Here is a 23,093-nt window from a genome sequence, read left to right on the forward strand (position 1 = left end):
GGTCTGAAAAGCCGCTAAATGTAGCGACGAAAGTGCTAAGTTGGCAACACTGCTCTTCGTAGCATTTGTTTGCAAAGCTACGTCAGAGTAGCTTTGCCTCGTCTGTTCCTGTTTGGCTGTGACTCCATCCTGGAGAGAAACATCAGCTGTGCTGCTGCCATCAACACCTTTGTTTCTAGATGTTGGAGATCGGCCTGTTTTCCAGTGTGGTCCTGTTTCTCTGACTGTGACTGGCTGGATGTGCTCTTTTCATCCTCTGACATGGGAGTTGGCTCTGAGCTCTACTGCCTGGCTGTGTGTTTCCTGGAAGGGGCCGCCTTTTACAGCTGCTTTCTGTATCTCTGCTTCTGTCTCCTTAAACCCCAGTCGGCCTCGGCAGATGGCCGCTCACACCAGAGATGGGAAATGTGGAGTCAACAAGTCATCTCCATGTCATGTATTTGTTTTACCCACCCACTGAAGTCCAATATTCACTGTTAATCAACCTGTGCAGATTGGACTCACCTGGTTAATTGGCTGGGTAGATTAAATACATAACATGGAGATAAATTGTTGACTCCACATTTCCCATCTCTGGCTCACACTGAGCCTGGTTCTGCTAGAGGTTTCTTCCTGTTAAACGGGAGTTTTTCCTCTCCACTGTCGCTACAAGCATACTTAGTGTGAGGGATTGTATTCGAGTCAATGAGTCGATGCAATCAACTGCAATCAACATTGAATCAATTTGACTGGATGATCTGGTTGAACTGTAAAGTGCCTTTTGATGACACGTGTGTGAATTGGTGCTATAAAAAAAACTGAATTTAATTGAATTGTTTTTAAATGGTTTGCTGCTGTCTGTTTGGACCTTTCTGAACATGTGCAGCAAATGTATTGATCCAATGTCGACACTGAAGGGGGGTGGGGGCTGAGACACAAACAATAATATACACTCACCGGCCACTTTATTAGGTACCCCATGCTAGTAACGGGTTGGACCCCCTTTTGCCCTCAGAACTGCCTCAATTCTTCGTGGCATAGATTCAACAAGGTGCTGGAAGCATTCCTCAGGGAGTTTGGTCCATATTGACATGATGGCATCACACAGTTGCCGCAGATTTGTCGGCTGCACATCCATGATGCGAATCTCCCGTTCCACCACATCCCAAAGATGCTCTATTGGATTGAGATCTGGTGACTGTGGAGGCCATTTGAGTACAGTGAACTCATTGTCATGTTCTAGAAACCAGTCTGAGATGATTCCAGCTTTATGACATGGCGCATTATCCTGCTGAAAGTAGCCATCAGAAGTTGGGTACATTGTGGTTATAAATGGATGGACATGGTCAGCAACAATACTCAGGTAGGCTGTGGCGTTGCAACGATGCTCAATTGGTACTAAGGGGCCCAAAGAGTGCCAAGAAAATATTCCCCACACCATGACACCACCACCACCAGCCTGAACCGTTGATACAAGGCAGGATGGATCCATGCTTTCATGTTGTAGACGCCAAATTCTGACCCTACCATCCGAATGTCGCAGCAGAAATCGAGACTCATCAGACCAGGCAACGTTTTTCCAATCTTCTATTGTCCAATTTCGATGAGCTTGTGCAAATTGTAGCCTCAGTTTCCTGTTCTTAGCTGAAAGGAGTGGCACTGGTTTGGTCTTCTGCTGCTGTAGCCCATCTGCCTCAAAGTTCGACGTACTGTGTGTTCAGAGATGCTCTTCTGGCCACCTTGGTTGTAACAGGTGGTTATTTGAGTCACTGTTGCCCTTCTATCAGCTCGAACCAGTCTGGCCATTCTCCTCTGACCTCTGGCATCAACAAGGCATTTCCGCCCACAGAACTGCCGCTCACTGGATGTTTTTTCTTTTTCGGACCATTCTCTGTAAACCCTAGAGATGGTTGTGCGTGAAAATCCCAGTAGATCAGCAGTTTCTGAAATACTCAGACCAGCCCTTCTGGCACCAACAATCATGCCACGTTCAAAGTCACTCAAATCACCTTTCTTCCCCATACTGATGCTCGGTTTGAACTGCAGGAGATTGTCTTGACCATGTCTACATGCCTAAATGCACTGAGTTGCCGCCATGTGATTGGCTGCTTAGAAATTAAGTGTTAACGAACAGTTGGACAGGTGTACCTAATAAAGTGGCCGGTGAGTGTAGGTATTCTGATGGCATTTTAGCACAATAATTTTTATCAAAAACATAATTAATGTGCACAAATAAGGAATAGTTGTATTACCTTTACATGTAAACAGAGTTTTATGGTGCCCTAGGCAATTGCCTAGTATTTCTTAATGCTAAATCGTCTCCTGATTGGAGCTATATAAAATAAACAGATTTGAAAAGGTAATCGGTAGGCAGGCATTAAGTGTGACTTTGCCTAGTCAGCCTGAAGTTTCTACTGAATGTCCTTCCTTCCCCGACACAGGTTGGTGTTGAACTGAACATGAGTTTCCAGGTTATAAGATTGTATGAGAGGTTTGTTGTTTATATTTCTTCCACTCCACCTGGAAGATAGTATTGATTTGAATGTGAAGTAGCTTTCTGGCTACCTAGTGCCTGTCTCCGAGGATCCTTTCAGGAACAATTCTCTGGGTTCAGTTCCCAGCAAAAAGTTCTTTCTTCATGAAGCTCATTTGTTATTGAATCCATGCATAGGTTCCATCAGTACTTCAGCTTCCTCTCCTTGTCCAAAAATATACATTTTAATTTCCTAAATTTCTCTAAATTATTCTTAGGCGTGAAGGAGTAATAGAAAGTATTGAACTAGCCCGTATTCATTTGCACAAACCAACAGGAATTTGTTGTAAATACTAACAGGTTTTAGTTTTTTTCCTGGCTTCGTTATTCCGCACATCATTTTCTTTATGTGTTCAATACTGCCTGAACTCTGCTCATTTAGATTTTTAGGATTAAATTAATTTGCGGACTAAATTTCTTTATGTCATCTTTCCGAAATGTTGTTGTCAATATCTGGCCCCTATATATTTGAATTGAGAAAAATAAGTCTTAATATTTACTATTTTTCACTGGAAAGGTGTACAAGACAATGGCAAGATCAGCAATGTTATATCTTTAGAGACAGTGACACTAAGGAAGAGATAGAAATAAAGATTTTTGGGTTTATCTGTAGAAATAACTAAATAGATAGGATCAGGAACGGACCATCAGAAGGTTAGGTCATGTTAGATATTTGGGAAATAAAGCCAGAGAGGACAGAACAAGTAATACATTAATTGATTATTCCTTAAATGTATTGAATTATCTAAAAAAGAGAATCCTTTAGCAAATAAAAAAAGGTTTTATTGCACATTTTAAATAGCAAAAACATTAGAAAAACTACTTTGCATTTACTCATTTTGACTGCTTTTTCAGTTAACAGATTAACAATCAGGTAGCAAAAGATGCTTCATGAAAGATTTATTTTTTATTTAATCTTAACCAGGTGAATGCAACTTGAGGCATATTTTCAGACAAAGATCTTAATCCTAAATGGAGATTGTTTTATATATTTTCATAAAGTTTTTGCTTCGTTAGAGTTGGTTAGTCTTTCAACAAATGGCCGTTTATTTAGACTATTTACTCCAGTTTATGCAAGAAAACTACAAAATCACTTTCAAAATCAAATAATTTAAAGCTACAGTGTGTAATTTTCAGCGACATCTAACGTCCAGACTGCAGACCGCAGCAACATGAACATCTCCCCCCCCCACCGCTTCTCCCCCCCAACAGTACGGCGAGCGTTACGGGACAAAATGTCTTCCACGACGTCCGCATCACCTACCTTCTCAAGTGATGAGGTTTGTTTACATAGATAATTTTACAGTACTATTGTTCAGTACCGTCTCAGTTCATCTCTCTCAACTTGCCATAGTTACTTTCGAGCGTAATGGGCGATCTCGCAATCGCTAGTTTGTTGGCTCTGCGCTGCCGTAGCGCAAAGATGTCTGCCTCCATGGCTGCGAGACCCGCTCCTATGTAATTATAAATAACAAATTCTAAGGCAACGCAAATATTAAGGTTAAGAGGCTGAGCTCATAGGTGATGATAAATAACATAGTTATGTATAATATATTACATTTCTGACTGTATATCCCTGTAATTATTACACACTAGCTTTAAGGAAAGATGGAAGAATGTTCTCGTTTTTTGCTTGTCTTTTATTCCAACTTCATTTCATGCACACATAAAACTCAAAATACTACTCTTCTGGTGATGATGATAGTGTGTGTTTGTGTGTGAGCCTCAGCTGTATTTCAACCGATGCCCCATTTGCCCCGATTGCTGTCAGCGTGTTCCAGAGGCCCATTTATGGTCGCCAGCATGCTGGAGCATCACGTGCAGCTGCAGCCACCCTGCCTAAATCTCTGTCGACATGATGGTCTGCTTGGAAATACGCCTGGGGTATAGGATGGCCTTGGCAATGCTTGTCCAAACAAACAGCCTATGTGCTGTAATATTGAGGAGATGGAGGCATATATCATGTAGTCATTGTCATCCATGCATTAAATACAGGAGATATTTTCAGGGTCTCACTTTGTTACAAGGATCTTGTGATGAATAGCCTAAGGAAGCTTATTATAGTAGTTTCTGTTTTAATTTGTACTGAAATTGTTCCCCTGTCTGTTATTTTTCATAGTGTTGCTCTTGCTCACTTTCTTTGTTTGCAGATTAATTATTATCTTTAATTTTTAACAGAAGTGTTCAAGGAGAGAACAGTACGTGTCACCTTGGACTCGACATGGGGATGATCAGCGTGTAGCTGCATTATCAATTCACCTCACACGTTTTGCCACTGACTGATAATGCTAACTGAGGTCAGGAATTTGAATCTGTCAACATTGCTGTGATCCATTAACACAGTGTTATGAAAAAAAAAAAAAAAGAAACACCAAGGTTGGATATGAGGATCATGATATCAGACTTATCAATTGTTTTTTATTTGTCAATAACAACATGATTTCAAATTAACTATCAATAAAAAAAAGTAAGAAAAATTAAGAAAATATTGAATGGCAGGGCTCAATGTTAACCATCCCCTGATCTCCCGGGGCAAGTAGTTTTTATTATTGGGAGAGTATAAATTTCATTGCATTTGCCCACCGGGCAAGTGCAATGATGGCAAAAAAAATTATCACTCAAAATTACTTTAAAATCACCGACATTCAATGAAAACGACCCAGAAGCGTTACCGGCGCCATTTTTGGTGTTCTGTACACATTCTCGCGTGATTTGAAAAAGCTGCGCGATTTTCCGCCAGATGGCGTGATTTTTGTCGCGAATTGGCGTGAATCAGACATTTTATTCCATTTGGCAGGCTAAAAAACAACAACAAGGCTAATTTACCTTCGACCGATTTCACCCACAACCCAGATAACCCTAGATTAAAAATTATCGGTCAGGGATTAGGAAAATTGTCATAATTGTATGCCATGCGCACAGTGTAAATATGGCTATCATATGGCAGTCTTTTGTACAGTGATGCAGGTCATACATTAAAAAATGTTCATTAAATGTTTTTCTCTCAGACATTGGAGAGGTGTATTTAAATGTTGTAGAGCTAAACATGTTAGATTGGTGACCTGTTATGTTATTATTATTGTCTTGTTGCTGCATTTATTTTGTCAGGGAAAACTAATCCTGAGTCAGTTAAAGTCAGGGAATTCTGAAATGATGTCAGACTGTGGAAACCCTGAATAAAATAACTATGTATAATGATTCTCTAGAAAAGTCAAATTATATTAATAGTATTATCTTGAATAAACATACCGTGACTCTAAAATAAAAGTTATTCATTTGTGACATTGACTTCTGTCTTGTGATTTATCTTAAGTTTTTAACCTGTCAAGTTTTTTTTAGATTTTTAACATTACAATTTATATTTTCCAAGCACACAACAGTTTAAAGCAAAGTTTAGTTTGAAAAGAATGTGCAGGAAGGATTGAAAAGCATGTTAACACGGTGATGTAGGCTTGAGTTCATTATCTGACGCATGCAGATACACACCAGGAACCTGGAAACTTAAAAAATACTGAATTACAAAAAACATTTAAAAAACAAACATTTTCATTGATATATATACAAAAATGGATATTAGGAACTATATTTATCAAATATTATACTAGGCAAGTAAAAACTGTTTCTGGGCAAATGAAATGTGAAAGTAAAAATCCTTAAAGGAATAGTACACCCAAAACATTATTAGCCTTCATTTTCTACTCACCCCCATGCTGAACAACACTCTGGAGTACTTTTTTGATATCTCAAATGCATCTGGAGATCTGGGAGGCTTCTTGCTGTCTGCTGACATTCAAATAATGGAGGTCTATGGTGACCGAGACAGAAAGGTCCATAAAAGTCCACAAGTCCACGTGTCAATATTCCTCCATACTGCTCGTCCGATGTATTCCAAGTGTCCTGAGTGGGTAGCATCCAGAATTTACTCGAAACGAAGTCATTTAGAATGTTTTTAGAGCATAAACAGTAGTGTATAGGATTTCCTGAAAGCGCGCACACGCACGCTCACGACGCTACGGAAGCCGGCAGATCAAACCAGATGAAAGTGCGTATTCAGCGTCTGCTCTTCCAATAATGCAAGCGTAGAAGAAGAATGTGCTGTTTACCTGTGCAAAGAAAGAAACAACGAAAGAAAAATGTCTGAGGACTTCAGTGTTGAGGAAGAGCATGAGTTCTTTGCCGAGCTGAATGCGCTGGTTTGGTCTGCCGGCTTCCGTAGCGTCGTGAGCGCGCGTGTTCGCGAGCAGTATGGAGGAATATTGACACGTTTTTTGTGGACTTTTATGGACCTTTCTGTCTCGGTCACCATAGACCTCCATTATTTGAATGTCAGCAGACAGCAAGAAGCCTCCCAGATCTCCAGATGCATTTGAGATATCAAAAAAGTACTCCAGAGTGTTGTTCAGCATGGGGTTGAGTAGAAAATGAAGGCTAATCATGTTTTGGGTGTACTATTCCTTTAACATCAACCCTTGAATGGAGTTTCATATCTTTGTGTTTTCGTGTAATAGCAGCACATTCTCATTCTTATCAATAACATCAGTCTTTCGGTGCTTTTTAAAATCAAAGCTCCAGTCTAAATCATTGATCCAGGACTCTATCTAATATTAATCTAATAATTCATTCCTGAGATATTTGAACATCTAGCTCTGCACTTTAGGGTCATGTATTCCTGCTGTTGTACCAGACGGAGAAAGGGTCATCGCAGAGCACAATACATCTGTCGTTTCAACCTTCATGATTTTCAGTGTCCTCAGTAGAATAACAGCACTAGACAAATGTAGAGTTTTCTGCCTGCAGCTAGATAACCTTAAAGAATGTAAACAAATCCATAAACACTTTTTTTTTTTTTTAGTTCTAACAAACTTTTTTAGTTTCCTTTTCTGGTTTAGTTTTTAGTCTGAAGTCTCCATTTTCAATAGGACATTCTGACTGCAATTGGCAGCTTGGAGACGGGTCTCATTTACACTTCAGCAACTATCACATTCCCACTATAAACTAGTTCAATATTATTTATTAATATTGAACATTTTTCACATGAAGTCTTTGACAGTAGTGTAGAATATCAATAACATTTAGCTCCTGGCCTTTAACAGCTATTTACTACCAGCTCCTATGCATCTGTTCTCTTCTGCTTCCTTTTTTCATATAACCCTTGTTTTAATGTGAAATAGTCTCTATAAGGCTAGTCTTTTTTTTTAGATATATTACAAATTTAAGAAGATAAAAAATTAGGTTTTTCAGTTAAGATGGAGTTTTTTCCTCTCAACTATCACTGCGCTCGGTCCAAGGTATCACTGCAGAGTCAACAACACAATGCAGGCGAATGTCTACGGTCACTAAATGCTCATTAAGGAGTAGCAGATTATTACGCAGACAGTAGCTCAATGCTTGCAGTTACCTTTTTATTTAGAGTTAGCTTCAAACCAATCTGGCTGCATGATTTGAATGAATTGGTTCTTCATATCTGTCATGTTGTGAATGAAGGCGGGTTGTGAAACCGGACTTCCTGAAGCACTTTAAAGTTTTTCCTCCTACTGGATAAAATTGGGATTCTGTTTGAACACCTCCGCTCATAAAACTGTATTTCACATAATTGAAAGCACATCTTCTGTTCCTTCAATTCAATTCAGTTTATTTATATAGCGCCAAATTCACAACACATGTCATCTCAAGGCACTTTACAGTTCAACCAGATCATACAGTCAAATCGATACAAAGTTTTCTATCTAAGGAAAACCAGTTGATTGCATTGACTCATTGACTCAAATACAATCCCTCACACTAAGCATGCTTGTAGCGACAGTGGAGAGGAAAAACTCCCTTTTAACAGGAAGAAACCTCCAGCAGAACCAGGCTCAGTGTGAGCGGCCATCTGCCGAGGCCGACTGGGGTTCAAGGAGACAGAAGCAGAGATACAAAAAGCAGCTGTAAAAGGTGGCCCGGTCCAGGAAACACACAGCCAGGCAGACAAGCTCCAAGGCAGCTCCCATGTCAGAGGATGAAGAGAGCACATCCACTCAGTCACGGTCAGGGAAACAGGACCACACTGGAAAACAGGCCGATCTCCAACATCTATAAACAAGGGTGTTGATGGAAGCAGCACAGCTGATGTTTCTTTCCAGGACGAGGCAAAGCTACTCTGAGGAAAAGCAGAGAGAGCAGAAGGTTAGAGATTGAACTAACAGGTTCTGCAGAATAGGAGAACAGAGAGAGAATGAAGCAGAATGATTCATTCTCTCCACCAATAAGTTAGTCTCACTTATTGGTGCACATAAATGACCATGTTACTAAAACAACTAAAAGATTCTGCACACTGGGAGAATAGAGAGAAAATGCAGCAGATAAATTAAAAAGGGTCCTAAAACTATGTCCTCCAAAAGTCTAAGCCTATAGCAGCATAACTATAGAGATAGCTCAGGATAACCTGAGCCACTCTAACTATAAGCTTTATCAAAAAGGAAAGTTTTAAGCCTAGCCTTAAAAGTAGACGGGGTGTCTGCCTCACGGACTAAAACTGGTAGTTGGTTCCACAGGAGAGGACCCTGATAATCAAAAAGATCTGCCTCCCATTCTACTTTTAGAAATTCTAGGAACCACTAGTAAACCTGCAGACTGAGAGCGAAGTGCTCTGTTAGGAACACAAGGAACAATCAGATCTCTGATATCAGATGGAGCTTGGCCATTTAAGGCTTTATATGTGAGAAGGAGGATTTTAAATTCTATTCTGGATTTAACAGGAAGCCAATGAAGAGAAGCCAGGATAGGAGAGATATGATCTCTCTTTTTCATTTTCATCAGAACTCTGGCTGCAGCATTATGGATCAGCTGAAGGCTTTTAACTACAGTTTGTGGACTTCCTGATAGTAAAGAATTACAATAGTCCAGCCTTGAAGTAACAAATGCATGGACTAGTTTCTCAGCATCACCCCTGGACAGGAGATTTCTAATTTTTGCAATGTTCCTCAGATGAAAGAAGGAAATTCTAGAAACCTCTTTGATATGGGATTTAAATGACAGGTCCTGATCAAAAACAACACCAAGATTTTTTACTTTATTATCTGAAATCAGTTTAATCCCATCCAAATGAAGTGACTGGCTAATCAGTCCTTCATTTCGGTTGGTATTTGTGCTGCAGTGGTCATCAGTCATGGGACTAACGGCGTTGAAAGTAACGGCGTTAGTAGCCTTGTTTTAGTAACGAGTAATCTAACTAATTACTTTGACTGTAACTATAACGCAGTTACCATTGCAGACACCCCGTTACTGCGCGTTACTCAGGTCGCACAATGAACCTTTTTTCATGATAGGACTCGTGCGCAGCTGCGTGAAGCTGACACCCCACCCACGTCAAAAAACTCTGCAAATAGACTGAATGGTTAGTGCAACGTTAGTGCAGATTTGTGGAGGAAAAAATATTGTTTGTGCTACTTTTGTTTAAGAGATATTAAAGATTATTTTTTAGGTCATCCAGAGGTGCGCGCCTTGTCATGAGAGAGGGGAGAATGAGACTGGCTGATGTATAGTGAGATTCCGTCTGTCAGTTGGGTAGGTGGGTGTTTCTGCTGGCGGGTGTTAACGTACAGCACACACAGAGAGATGGAGAGTGAGGATGACTCCAGCAGCAAAACAGCGTTTTCCACATGGAAATACTGGTGTTACGTTTACCCACCACATAACGGTTTCCTCTGCATCTCTGCACAGCGCAGGCGGCAAGAGTCACCGCGCAAGCGACAGGAAACGCGCATGCTCGCTAAAGGCGCGCCACAGGAGAACTATGGAGAGCGTGAACGATCAAATGATAGCCTATATGGAGAAAAGGAGAAAGATAGATGGATGGATGGATGGATACTCTGACTTTTCAACCTACTGTATTTTTTATTTTAAACATTATTTGATGGCCTTTGTGGCAGGGATGGAGATCCATATTTTATGTCACACACAGAGTATACAACTAGATAGATAGATAGATAGATAGATAGATAGATAGATAGATAGATAGATAGATAGATAGATAGATAGATAGATAGATGTTGCAGTATCAATAACAACCCAAACACACAGGATTTCAGAATTAGACATCCCCAGTTATTAATTTCATATACTCACCAGATCTGAATGCCCTGTTAAAAAACTTCACATTGCGTTCCCTCCTGATGTCATTTATGTTGAGTTACAAGAAATGCAAAACTCTCTGCAGGTTCTTGTCTTTGTCTACCTCTCTATTCAGCTGGCTTTGGAAACACACGGCGAGAAGGTGGGGGCTGGGTGGTGAGGGTTACCGGGGTGAGAAACGCAAAAGTAACGCAATAGTTACTTTTACTAGTAACTAGTTACTTTTATTGTGGAGTAACTCAGTTAGTAACTCAGTTACTTTTTGGGAGAAGTAACTAGTAACTATAACGAATTACTTTTTCAAAGTAACGTGCCCAACACTGGTGGTCATACAGCAGAACAGGAACTGAGGTCTTATTCCCTACAGCGCTACAGTCAGTGCAGTTTTTTTTTCTGTATGAAAAAGCTACAGTTGCTCTAAAATGTTCTGTTCGTTTTTTTATTCACTCCCAAATACACAGAATATGGAAATTACTGACAGAGCTTCCTTTTTATGTTTTTAGTCGTATAACCTTTAGAGGAAAGTCTTTGTTCTTAATGGTTTAACATTTATCACTTTCCTTAAAATTCTATATATAATAATTCATCATGGAAATATAAGTCATGTTTGAGATTAATGCAAATCTTTTACAAATAGAAAACTAAGAAATCAAATTTACATATGCATTCACCGACTTTCCCATGTAGCTCTTCTCCTAGAACACTTTCACCATACTTTGAATGTTTTGCTTATCATCTACAGACTTTCAATAAAAGAGAAAAACACTAATATGATTTTCTGATTCCTTTGTTATACATAGTATATGTAACAAAGTCTGTTAGAGTACTTTTTTTCACAAGAATCTTTTTTAGAATTTCCTAAAAGCGTGTTTTAAATTGACTTTTTTAAATCCTTTAATATGTATATAAATCAGAAGATTTTTTATTAATATTTCAAAACATACCAGCAACAATAAAAGTATATTTTCTCAAGTATTTATATGTTCTGCCTTGTTCATATCCAAGAGCTAAATTAAATTAAATATGAGGCTGCAGCAGTTAGTTTGTCGACCGTTTTTTTCAATATGGCCTAAAAAGGAGATTTATTATCATTATTAGTATTTTTTTTTTTATATACACTATATTGCCAAAAGTATTTGCTCACCCATCCAAATTATTGGAATCAGGTGTTCCAATCACTTCCATGGCCACAGGTGTATAAATTCAAGCACCTAGGCATGCAGACTGTTTTTACAAACATTTGTGAAAGAATGGGTCGCTCTCAGGAGCTCAGTGAATTCCAGCGTGGAACTGTGATAGGATGCCACCTGTGCAACAAATCCAGTCGTGAAATTTCCTCGCTCCTAAATATTCCACAGTCAACTGTCAGCTGTATTATAAGAAAATGGAAGTGTTTGGGAACGACAGCAACTCAGCCACGAAGTGGTAGGCCACGTAAACTGACGGAGCGGGGTCAGCGGATGCTGAAGCGCATAGTGCGAAGAGGTCGCCAACTTTCTGCAGAGTCAATCACTACAGACCTCCAAACTTCATGTGGCCTTCAGATTAGCTCAAGAACAGTGCGCAGAGAGCTTCATGGAATGGGTTTCATGGTCGAGCAGCTGCATCCAAGCCATACATCACCAAGTGCAATGCAAAGCGTCGGATGCGGTGGTGTAAAGCACGCCGCCACTGGACTCTAGAGCAGTGGAGACGCGTTCTCTGGAGTGACGAATCGCGCTTCTCCATCTGGCAATCTGATGGACGGGTCTGGGTTTGGCGGTTGCCAGGAGAACGGTACTTGTCTGACTGCATTGTGCCAAGTGTAAAGTTTGGTGGAGGGGGGATTATGGTGTGGGGTTGTTTTTCAGGAGCTGGGCTTGGCCCCTTAGTTCCAGTGAAAGGAACTCTGAATGCTTCAGCATACCAAGACATTTTGGACAATTCCATGCTCCCAACTTTGTGGGAACAGTTTGGAGCTGGCCCCTTCCTCTTCCAACATGACTGTGCACCAGTGCACAAAGCAAGGTCCATAAAGACATGGATGACAGAGTCTGGTGTGGATGAACTTGACTGGCCTGCACAGAGTCCTGACCTCAACCCGATAGAACACCTTTGGGATGAATTAGAGCGGAGACTGAGAGCCAGGCCTTCTCGTCCAACATCAGTGTGCGACCTCACAAATGCGCTTCTGGAAGAATGGTCAAAAATTCCATAAACACACTCCTAAACCTTGTGGACAGCCTTCCCAGAAGAGTTGAAGCTGTTCTAGCTGCAAAGGGTGGACCGACGTCATATTGAACCCTATGGATTAGGAACGGGATGTCACTTAAGCTCATATGTGAGTCAAGGCAGGTGAGCAAATACTTTTGGCAATATAGTGTATATAATTTGAAACGGGTGAAGTTCAAATAATGCCATCTGAGGTCTGCATAGAGAATTCTGATTAAATTAATATAAATCCAAAATTACGATAACTTTGTACAGTTTTGGCAAAATTACATCGCTCCATTGGTTCTTATTTAGAATTTTTTTGTCCAGTAAATGACTTAAACACTAAATAAGCTGACAATCATTTCAATATACATGAAGGGAGGGAGAGAAAAATATTAGCCCTTAGTCTTTTGTTATTTTTTTTTTTTTTACATATAAAATCCTTATGTAGAATAAACTGATTCTTTGATCAAGGGGCCAGCGAAACCCATTTGTGGTTAGTCCTCTATAGAAAAGACTCTTAGACATTTTGTTTCCCAAAATGTATGCTGAAAAGAAAAAAACTATGGAATATAATTCTTCTTGATTCATTCTCTTTTTGATCTTTCACTATGGGTGCGTTTTTTCCTTTTAAATGTCTAAACTGTTGTTGTGCCATATGCCATGATCATACTTTTTGGACATTGGGAAGCAGTGTCCATATTTCATCCAGATAGGATGACCAGAGAAGAAAACTCAGCTTTGGTGAATAACAGCTGGGGGACTTCTGCAGCCCCCCCTTTTTCAGCCAAAGCAGTCACAGGGAAGAGGTGTGAAAACCTATCCCACTCCCTGTGAAGACAGAAAAAAACCACAGAGCACACAGGATTCTGCCTCTTCTCTTTTTCTCCCTCTTCTGATCCAGCCTGCTTCTGCTCCTGCGCTCAAAGCTGGGGCCCACTATGGCCCACAGTGGAGGTGCGGGCCCCAGGGGAACCAGATCCCCAGAACCATCAAGGATGAGTCAGAACTCTTCAGAACCGAACTGCTGCAAACAGAACTTTTGCAACACATTTCTCTTGAGTTTCAGAACTTACAGAGCCAAACTGGATGAAGACCATGCCCTGGGTTTGAGACTGAGAGGACCCCTGCTGTGAGACTGAGACAATGAGTCCCTGACTGCAGAGCTGCAAAACTGGATGAAACTCAAGCTTTCCAAACGGACATGGAAAAAGGTTTGCAGGTCTGGCATGATTAGGGATAGAACAAGCAATGTGTCTTTTGATGATGCTAATCATATCGTGTGTTTACTGCTGAGTAAAGACAACGCTAATTGATGCTAAAGAATGGACTGCATGCTACGCTATGCTACAGGAATATGTGTTGAGCTGTTGCTAAAGCTTAGACAAGCTTTATTCACTAAGGATTTAAACACTGATATAACATTAGTGTTCACGTGTTCCTCAGATGCTCATTACATTTCCATTACCAAGTATGACCAAGAGTCATTTAGTGGAAGCCTGATGTCTATTCACTGCTAGCTATTTCAAAGAGGGTAAAGAATCATTTAGCTAAAGGTTATTGGTTCTTGATTAAGCAAATCATTCAATAAAACATTATTTGGCCAAATAATGTTTTATTCACCTCTTGGATTTGCATTGTGAATTGGTCTGAAAACATTCCAATTTCTTTAAAATTAGTGAAAAGCTAATTTGATCATATCCCAAATTCTTCCAGATAAACTTTGGTTTCAAACACAGAATCCATCTTAAACTGTAATATGTTTTTCAACCGTTTTCCCCTTCCTCTTTGTACATAGTAGTTAGTCTAGTTTAGTTGAGTTTTACTAGTCTTAGTTGAGAGTGTTAAACTGAAATACGTTTGACTTGGAGCTGAATGATTTTTGTTAATAAAATCTTATATTTTGAACGGAAGTTGTGGTGAATTTATTCCATGTATGTGCAGAAATAACTGTTTGACCATGATTAGTGCTCGAATCACTCTTTCATCTATTGTTCTAACACACAGTTAGTAGGAATGTGTGTCATAAACAGTATATAACAGCTGAAATAATATCTGATTAAATAAGATATTTTACCACCCCTACAGGGGAGGGCAATAAACATCTTAAAGTATCAGAAACATAAATTCCCAGCGGGCTGGGAATAGAATTTAACTATAGAATCACAACACTGTACAAAAAAAGAAGGAATGTGTATTGAATCTTTGACATGTAAAAAATGTAACCAAGCACTGATTTTTCCAACTTAACAGATAGCAGTTAGTGTGAAAGGCCACTATCTGTTTTTGCTTTTCCTTCCTCTAATTAGACCTGCTGATCAATAACCACACAGGACCTTAAATAGAGTATTCTGTATGGTAAGCCCAGGCCTTTAATTTTTTTGTTTGACCTTTTTCATGCAGAGGTAGCATCTGCAAACTAATTGATAACTTTATTTCATTCAGAAAAAGGCTCTAGAAGGAAAGCCATAGATCTTCTAACATAGTCTATTCTCGCTTGTTCTGTCCTGTTCCCTTCATGTGATTTTTCCCTGATATTTGGACCTTTGCCAGAGCTGCTTCCCCACCGTTCTTTACAGTTTTCTGTCAAGTGTGCTAATTGCTGTACACAGCCAAGTGCTCTGTTGTTTGGATTGACCCTTATGAAAAGCAGTTCAATCTGTTTCCTGTTTGACAGTGTTTTTGGCACTGTATTCCTCTTCTCATTTAATGGCTTGTTGATATTATTGCTCATTAAACTCATTACAGAGAGGACAGGTAGCTTTTAGGCTCCAATGCAGGAATCGCAGCATAATAATAAATCAAAACCCTATTAGCATTTTTTTTTTTTTTTTTTAGAATTTTGCAGCTGTGCTACTGATTCTCGTCTTTCTTAGTTTTTGGAAGTAAAAAAAGGTTTAAACCTTGAGCTCATACAGTATGTTTCATTACACACCAAGCTTGTATTGAATTCAGCTAAATATCCTGTTCTATTCAATTCAGTTTATAAATCACCAATTCGCAACACATCTCAAGGCACTTTACAGAGACAATTCAGCCAGATCATAAGTTTTCATTCAAAGATCATTCAAAGTTTTCTATCCAAGTAAAACCTGCTAATTGCACTGACTCATTGACACAAAAGCAATGCCTCAAAACCCAGCATGCATGTAGCAACAGTGGAGAGAAAAAAAGCCCTTTTTAAAAGAAAGAAACCTTCAGTAGAACCATGCTCAGTGTGAGCGGCCATCTCCCAAGGCAGACTGGGGCTCAAGGAGACAGAAGCAGACATAGAAAAGGTAACTGTGAACCAGATCCACTGGTGGGCCAGATGAGCTCAGAGTAAGCTCCCATGTCAGAGGATGGAAGAGAACATCCAGCTAGTCACAGTCAGAGAAACAGGACTGCGCTAAAAACAGGCAGATCTCCAACATCTAGAAACAAAGGTGTTGATGGCAGCAGCACAGCTGATATTTCTCTCCACGATGGAGTCACAGCCAAACAGGAACAGACAGAATCAAGCTACTATAATAAGAAAAAGCAGAGAGAGCAGAATGTTAGAGGATGAAAGACCGAAGAATGGGGTCACTCTGTCCTCCAGCAGTCTAAGCCTATAGCAGCATAACTATAGAGATAGCTCAGGATAAGCTGAGCCACTCTAACTATAAGCTTTATCAAAAAGGAAGGCTTGACATTGTCTTAAAAGTAGACAGGGTGTCTAAGACTGTTTGTTTGTGGACTAAAACTGGCAGCTGGATCCTTATAACATACACATACACTCACCGGCCACTTTATTAGGTACCCCATGCTAGTAACGGGTTGGACTCCCTTTTGCCTTCAGAACTGCCTCAATTCTTCGTGGCATAGATTCAACAAGGTGCTGGAAGCATTCCTCAGGGAGTTTGGTCCATATTGACATGATGGCATCACACAGTTGCCGCAGATTTGTCGGCTGCACATCCATGATGCGAATCTCCCGTTCCACCACATCCCAAAGATGCTCTATTGGATTGAGATCTGGTGACTGTGGAGGCCATTTGAGTACAGTGAACTCATTGTCATGTTCAAGAAACCAGTCTGAGATGATTCCAGCTTTATGACATGGCGCATTATCCTGCTGAAAGTAGCCATCAGAAGTTGGGTTCATTGTGGTCATAAAGGGATGGACATGGTCAGCAACAATACTCAGGTAGGCTGTGGCGTTGCAACGATGCTCAATTGGTACCAAGGGGCCCAAAGAGTGCCAAGAAAATATTCCCCACACCATGACACCACGACCACCAGCCTGAACCATTGATACAAGGCAGGATGGATCCATGCTTTCATGTTGTAGACGCCAAATTCTGACCCTACCATCCGAATGTCGCAGCAGAAATCGAGACTCATCAGACCAGGCAACGTTTTTCCAATCTTCTATTGTCCAATTTCAATGAGCTTGTGCAAATTGTAGCCTCAGTTTCCTGTTCTTAGCTGAAAGGAGTGGCACCCGGTGTGGTCTTCTGCTGCTGTAGCCCATCTGCCTCAAAGTTCGACGTACTGTGCGTTCAGAGATGCTCTTCTGCCCACCTTGGTTGTAACGGGTGGTTATTTGAGTCACTGTTGCCCTTCTATCAGCTCGAACCAGTCTGGCCATTCTCCTCTGACCTCTGGCATCAACAAGGCATTTCCGTCCACAGAACTGCCGCTCACTGGATGTTTTTTCTTTTTCGGACCATTCTCTGTAAACCCTAGAGATGGTTGTGCGTGAAAATCCCAGTAGATCAGCAGTTTCTGAAATACTCAGACCAGCCCTTCTGGCACCAACAATCATGCCACGTTCAAAGTCACTCAAATCACCTTTCTTCCCCATACTGATGCTCGGTTTGAACTGCAAGAGATTGTCTTGACCATGTCTACATGCCGAAATGCACAGAGTTACCGCCATGTGATTGGCTGCTTAGAAATTAAGTGTTAACAAGCAGTTGGACAGGTGTACCTAATAAAGTGGCTGGTGAGTGTAGATATTATGAAATATCTGCCTCCTGTTCTTCTTTTAGAAATTATAGGAAACACTATTAAAGCTGCAGATTGAGAGCGAAGTGCTCTGTTAGGAACATAAGGAACAACTACATCTGATATAAGAAGGAGCTTGGCCATTTAAGGCTTTATATGTGATAAGAAGGATTTTAAATTCAAGGACTCTTAATGTAATCTGGAAGTTTCTTAAGAAGTGGTCAGAGAGGACAGGGTTGTGAGGAAATACTGTTATTTCTTCACATCCAATGCCATATGTCAGCACAAGGTCCAAAGTATGAAGATGAGGGGTCAGATCACAAGTTTCTTAGCATTTTGTTTCAAAGTGTGCTGCTCTGTATTAAACCAATCAGATTAATCCAATATCCAATCAGAGTATATAATTTATGTATCTTTCGTGTTAATCTGCTCACTTTCAAAACAATTCTGCAAAAAACAGCCAATTAAATACAAGTCCTTCAAAATATTCGTTACCTTGTGCATATTATCACAACCCTTAGAGGACTACTTACCAGTAAATACTTTTTTTTACTAATAAACCATATAAATAGATGTCTTATAGAGTCCCAGGTATTATTTTGACATTTTTTTCTACATTTTTGAAATTCTGCTTTTGTGTCTAAAACCATCTTTTTAGCCACAGTTTATTGCATCCAATATTTTACTACTTGCTTAGCCTGGGGTGTAAGTCAGCATAGGAGAACTGATTCCTGCCACTCCGGGGAACTAATCTCTGCTGATTTGCTCTTCTTGCACACAGGGACAGACAATACATTATATCATTTTCTACTAATGGAAAAGGAAAATAAGCATAGCAAATTATATGTCACATGACCTAAATCTTTCAGGGGAAAACAAAAGTTATAATAGGGGGGGGGTAATAGTTATTCTTTTTTCCGAATTTTTACATCAATAGTGCATGTTTTTTCAACAGTAGGCTGACAGGAAAGGGGGGGATGAGAGGGGGTGAGACATGTGGTCACATGGCTGGATTCAAACCCGGGTCAGCCATGTCGAGCACTAAGTGGCGTAAAACTGTACATGGCGCGTGCGCACTAACCACTGATCCACCCAAGTGTTCTTAAGCTGCACTTTGGATTCCACTCTTATAGTTTATAGGATAATTATGAATTTGGAGGAAAACAATACATGTTATAAAATAGCTTTAGTATACATACATATCAAAGTTCTAGGATGAATATGAATCGTTCGATCTGAAGGCAGTATTTTATGATTTGAGGAAATCTAACTCTGCTCAAGAATTCAAAAATACTTTAATTCCAAAGGGATATTAAATGTTGCACTAACTCATATTTGTTTGTTTTTTTTAATTCATCACGTTTTTGTAGGTTTTGATAGTTGTAGGTTGGAGGGATCTTTCTGTTGTTTAAAAATCTTCTGAGGAAGATTCTCACTGGTGTCCATGATGATCTTCACTTTACGAAGAATTCTTCTTTATGAAATAATCTCCAGAGGTTCTAGAGGAGTTCCTAGCTTCTTAAGTTTTCTTTTTAAAGTCATTTGCTCTGATGCTGTTAACCCCAGCAGATGATGTAGGATGAGATCAAACTCAACAACAGACTTTTAGAGGATAGGTAGCATCATGTGCATCCCTGTGTAACGGTGCCTAAGCTGCCATAGGAAGTATAATCTAAGCTCCACAGTTCTGTCTTCACTTCTTCTCCCTGGATGTTGACAGGACTCAACTTTTTCCTGATTCTTCTGAAATCTATAATTCTATCCCTTGTTTTATTAACAATCAGAATAAGATGATTTTTTCCACACATGCAACAAAGTAGTCCACTTGTTCTCTCTGTACTCTGCTTCTTCTCCATTTTCAATGTACCCATTGACTCCAGAGTCATCTGAGTATTTCTGCAGATATAAAGTCTGTGTCTGGTACTGGAAGTCAGAGGTGTATAGAGTGAAAAGGAATGGAGTGAGTACCCTCCCCTGTGGTTCTCCAGTGCTGCTGACTACTTGATTAGACAATTGACCCTTCAGTCGAACAAGCTGTGGTCTGTTTGTTAGGTAGTATTTGATCCAGATAAATGTTGATTCCTCCACCTGAGTCTTCTAAAGTTTTTTACAAGGTAAGTCAGGCTGAATTGTATTAAATGCACTGGAGAAATCAAAGAACATGATCCACACAGGGCTGTGTGTCCTGTCTAATTGACAGTGGGTTTGTTGAAGCAGGTGTATGATGGCATCATCAACAACCCCATCTCCATGCTGATAAGCAAACTAATAGCTGCTTGTTTGTTTGAACTCTATATAGGACTTTCATGATTCAGGGCAACAGGTCTATAGTCACTGAGGACTGTTGGCTGAGTCTTCTTTGGCACTGAAACAAGGCAGGGGTCTTCCACATTACTGGAACTGTCTCCTGTGTGGAAGACTTGCTTTAAAATCCCACATAGCTGCTCTGCACAGCCTTCAGGAATCGTAATAAGTCACCAGGTTCTGATGGTGTCAGCTCCAGTCTCTGCAGTTGCTTCTTCACTTAACTTCTAGAGACAGATGGATGAAAAGTGGAGCATCTCTATGCTCTGATATGAATGATAACAAACGTATAGAAGCAGGAGAGTGAATGGCATTGTGTCCATGTGACCGTGGGCATGAGAGGAGGATACTGAGCTTCTCCCTGAACTGAACCTGTTGAAGAATGTATTCAGTACTTTGGCTCTGTCCAGACTTCCATCTGTCTGATCGTCCTTCTGCTTCAAGCCTGTGAGCTTCTTCATCCCCTACCACACATCTCTAATGTTTTTCTGCTGGAGCATGTTTTCCAACCTCTTTCTGTATATCTTCTTGATTTGTCTTATCCTGAACTCATGTTGCTTCTATATGCTCGTCATCCATTCCCTGTTTACCTTCTTAAAGGCTTGTTTTTTTCTTACATAATTACAGGATTTCTCAACAGCTGAGATTTCTTGGTTTTATTTGATGTAAGAACTAATCATCAAAATTTAAATAAAGAAGCTGACACTGTTCTTTGTGCTGAAATTAATGTTTTAGATATTAAACTGGACCTGTATATGCTTAGATTGATTTATTCTAAGCACTTAATGGCAGAAGGTGGTTATTGTGGATAAAGTTGTCTCAACTTAAATGCTACTTTCTGTAATAACTGAAGTATGAAGATCATTGGTACGTTCTCAATTCTTCTTCTCAAAAGAACCTTTCATTTTGAAAGATGGAAAATAGTGGGGAATTTTTCCCTCTGTGGCCAATTTTGAAGTAACAGACCTTGAAATTTTTCCCCGAAGATATTTGTCCTCAAGGAAAAGGTCTAGAAGGTGTTGGGTAAAGATGCTAGTCTGGCGTCTCCAACATTATAGCAGGCAGTTAGAGCAAGAAAAAGGGCTGCATAGAGATCTGCCTGCTATGTTCCTGAGATCATAGAAATGGTGTGATTGCACCATCTCATTAGATCAGTCTCACCTCTGTTTCTTACATCACACTTTAGACAACTATGTGACAAAAAAAGAGATCCACTTAAGCCTCACCATGTATAGACGGGCATAACCCTCTCTGAACCTGTTAAATTTGATTTAATGGATACAGTAAGTCTTTTTCCTCCTTCGAATTTGTCTCAGCGGCTAAATTTTACACCTGAACATGTCATAACATCATACTTCCTTCTCTGGTCATCATCAGGTTGGGTTGTCATAATACTGAAATTTCAACCTTGATATCGATACCTGACGATAAAAGAAATCGAGAACATTCAATACAATTTTCCATAACACTGGGATAAAAAAGGCACAAAAAAAATGTTTATTAACACGAAAAAATTCCACTTTTTCTACCTCGATAAGGGACATGCTTTCTTAACAGATTCACAGATATTATTTAAATAACTGTGCCAATAAAAGCAAAATGGATAACACAAATATAACACAATCAGCTGCGATGGACTGGCGACCTGTGTACCTGGTGTACCCTGCCTCTCGCCCATTGACAGCTGGAGATAGGCACCAGTAGCCTCGTGAGACCATCCTGATGTCGCAAGCTTTCAAGGTTTCACTCGCAGATCAGTCTGGAGACTCTCTATTAAAGAAAATTTGGAGCCGTTCACCAAACGAACGTCCAATCAGCGTTGGCTTTGAGGCGGGTTGAGGTGTGACGCAACGAGAAGCGCGACAGTTCAGTCTAAAGAACATGGCGGCTTCAGCCGATGAAACTAGCGTTAGCGTGGCTATCGAGCAAGTTTTATCGGAATTAAAGAGTATTTCTTCACTGAAAGAAGAGCAAAACACTGCTCTGGAGGCTTTTCTCAGAGGAAAAGATGTTTTTGCTCTTCTCTCGACTGGTTTCGGCAAGAGTAGCCTGGCTTGTGGTTGTGTTTTCGTCGTCGCTCTGTTAGTACGTCATATGCTTCGTTAATCTGATTGGTTTATTTGGCCCGTCTATCGCCAACATAGGCCAATCAGCTAACCAGTATTTTTGCCTCTTCCCAAAATTACTTCAACGGAAGGTTTCCAGGTTTCTGCGGAGCAGATCCATCTGGTAGAGTCAGGTTAAGGCACCAGCACCCTTGGGACACAATCAGACAATAGTTTAAGGTTGTCTATGGTGTTATTTAAATTCGCAAATAATCCAGAAAACTTAAATTAACAATAGCAAATACATGCAAACAACCCTTGTCTTTAATATTGACGTCATTTGAAAATAGTATTGTATTTGGATGCAGCATTTAAATACTACACTTTGAGAAGTATCTATTTCTAATACCTCTGCTGATGCAGACGTTTGAATTGTTTTAAAATGGTGATAACACTATTTCTTAGAAACCTCACGTTTTAAACCTTTGTACTTTTTTGTTGCTGCAGAATGACTGAGCAGAGGACATAAGAATACAGATGCCATAGGATATAGTCTTCTTTCATGTTTGCTCCCCTCCTCCACTATTTAACTGCCTTTGTACCAATGGTGCAGTTTCCATGGCAGCTAGAGCATGTTGAGCTGTAGGATAACAGTGAAAAAAGTGGGGAGAAGGATGGGAAATGATCACTGGCTAAGAGGGACTAAAAATAGTGAAGCACCTAATCCAGGGCATTATTTATTCATTCTAAACTTCTGACGTCTGTGCTGGCTGTGTAAACATTTCTTGTGCAGTTCCTTGTTGAGTAAGCTGTCGGTTTTTGAGCCTCAACCCCCACAGTCTTACTGACTAATGCCCTGGCTACTGGAGGAGAGGGACAGAAAGGAGACACCTTAGGCTTTGTGTCTGAAAACAATGTAATCTTTGGATTTATTTGATAGCACTTGTCTTCTGAAG

General features: G+C 40.1%; 1 protein-coding gene across 1 annotated transcript in view; it reads left to right on the forward strand.

The window, feature by feature from the left end:
- Nucleotides 1-23,093, forward strand: part of pkib (protein kinase (cAMP-dependent, catalytic) inhibitor beta) — a 56,562-nt gene that overhangs the window by 10,823 nt on the left and 22,646 nt on the right. The window lies entirely within an intron of this gene.

The sequence above is a fragment of the Cyprinodon tularosa genome, unplaced genomic scaffold, assembly GCF_016077235.1.
Source record: "Cyprinodon tularosa strain WSP-4 unplaced genomic scaffold, ASM1607723v1 ctg650, whole genome shotgun sequence".
Lineage (NCBI taxonomy): Eukaryota > Metazoa > Chordata > Actinopteri > Cyprinodontiformes > Cyprinodontidae > Cyprinodon > Cyprinodon tularosa.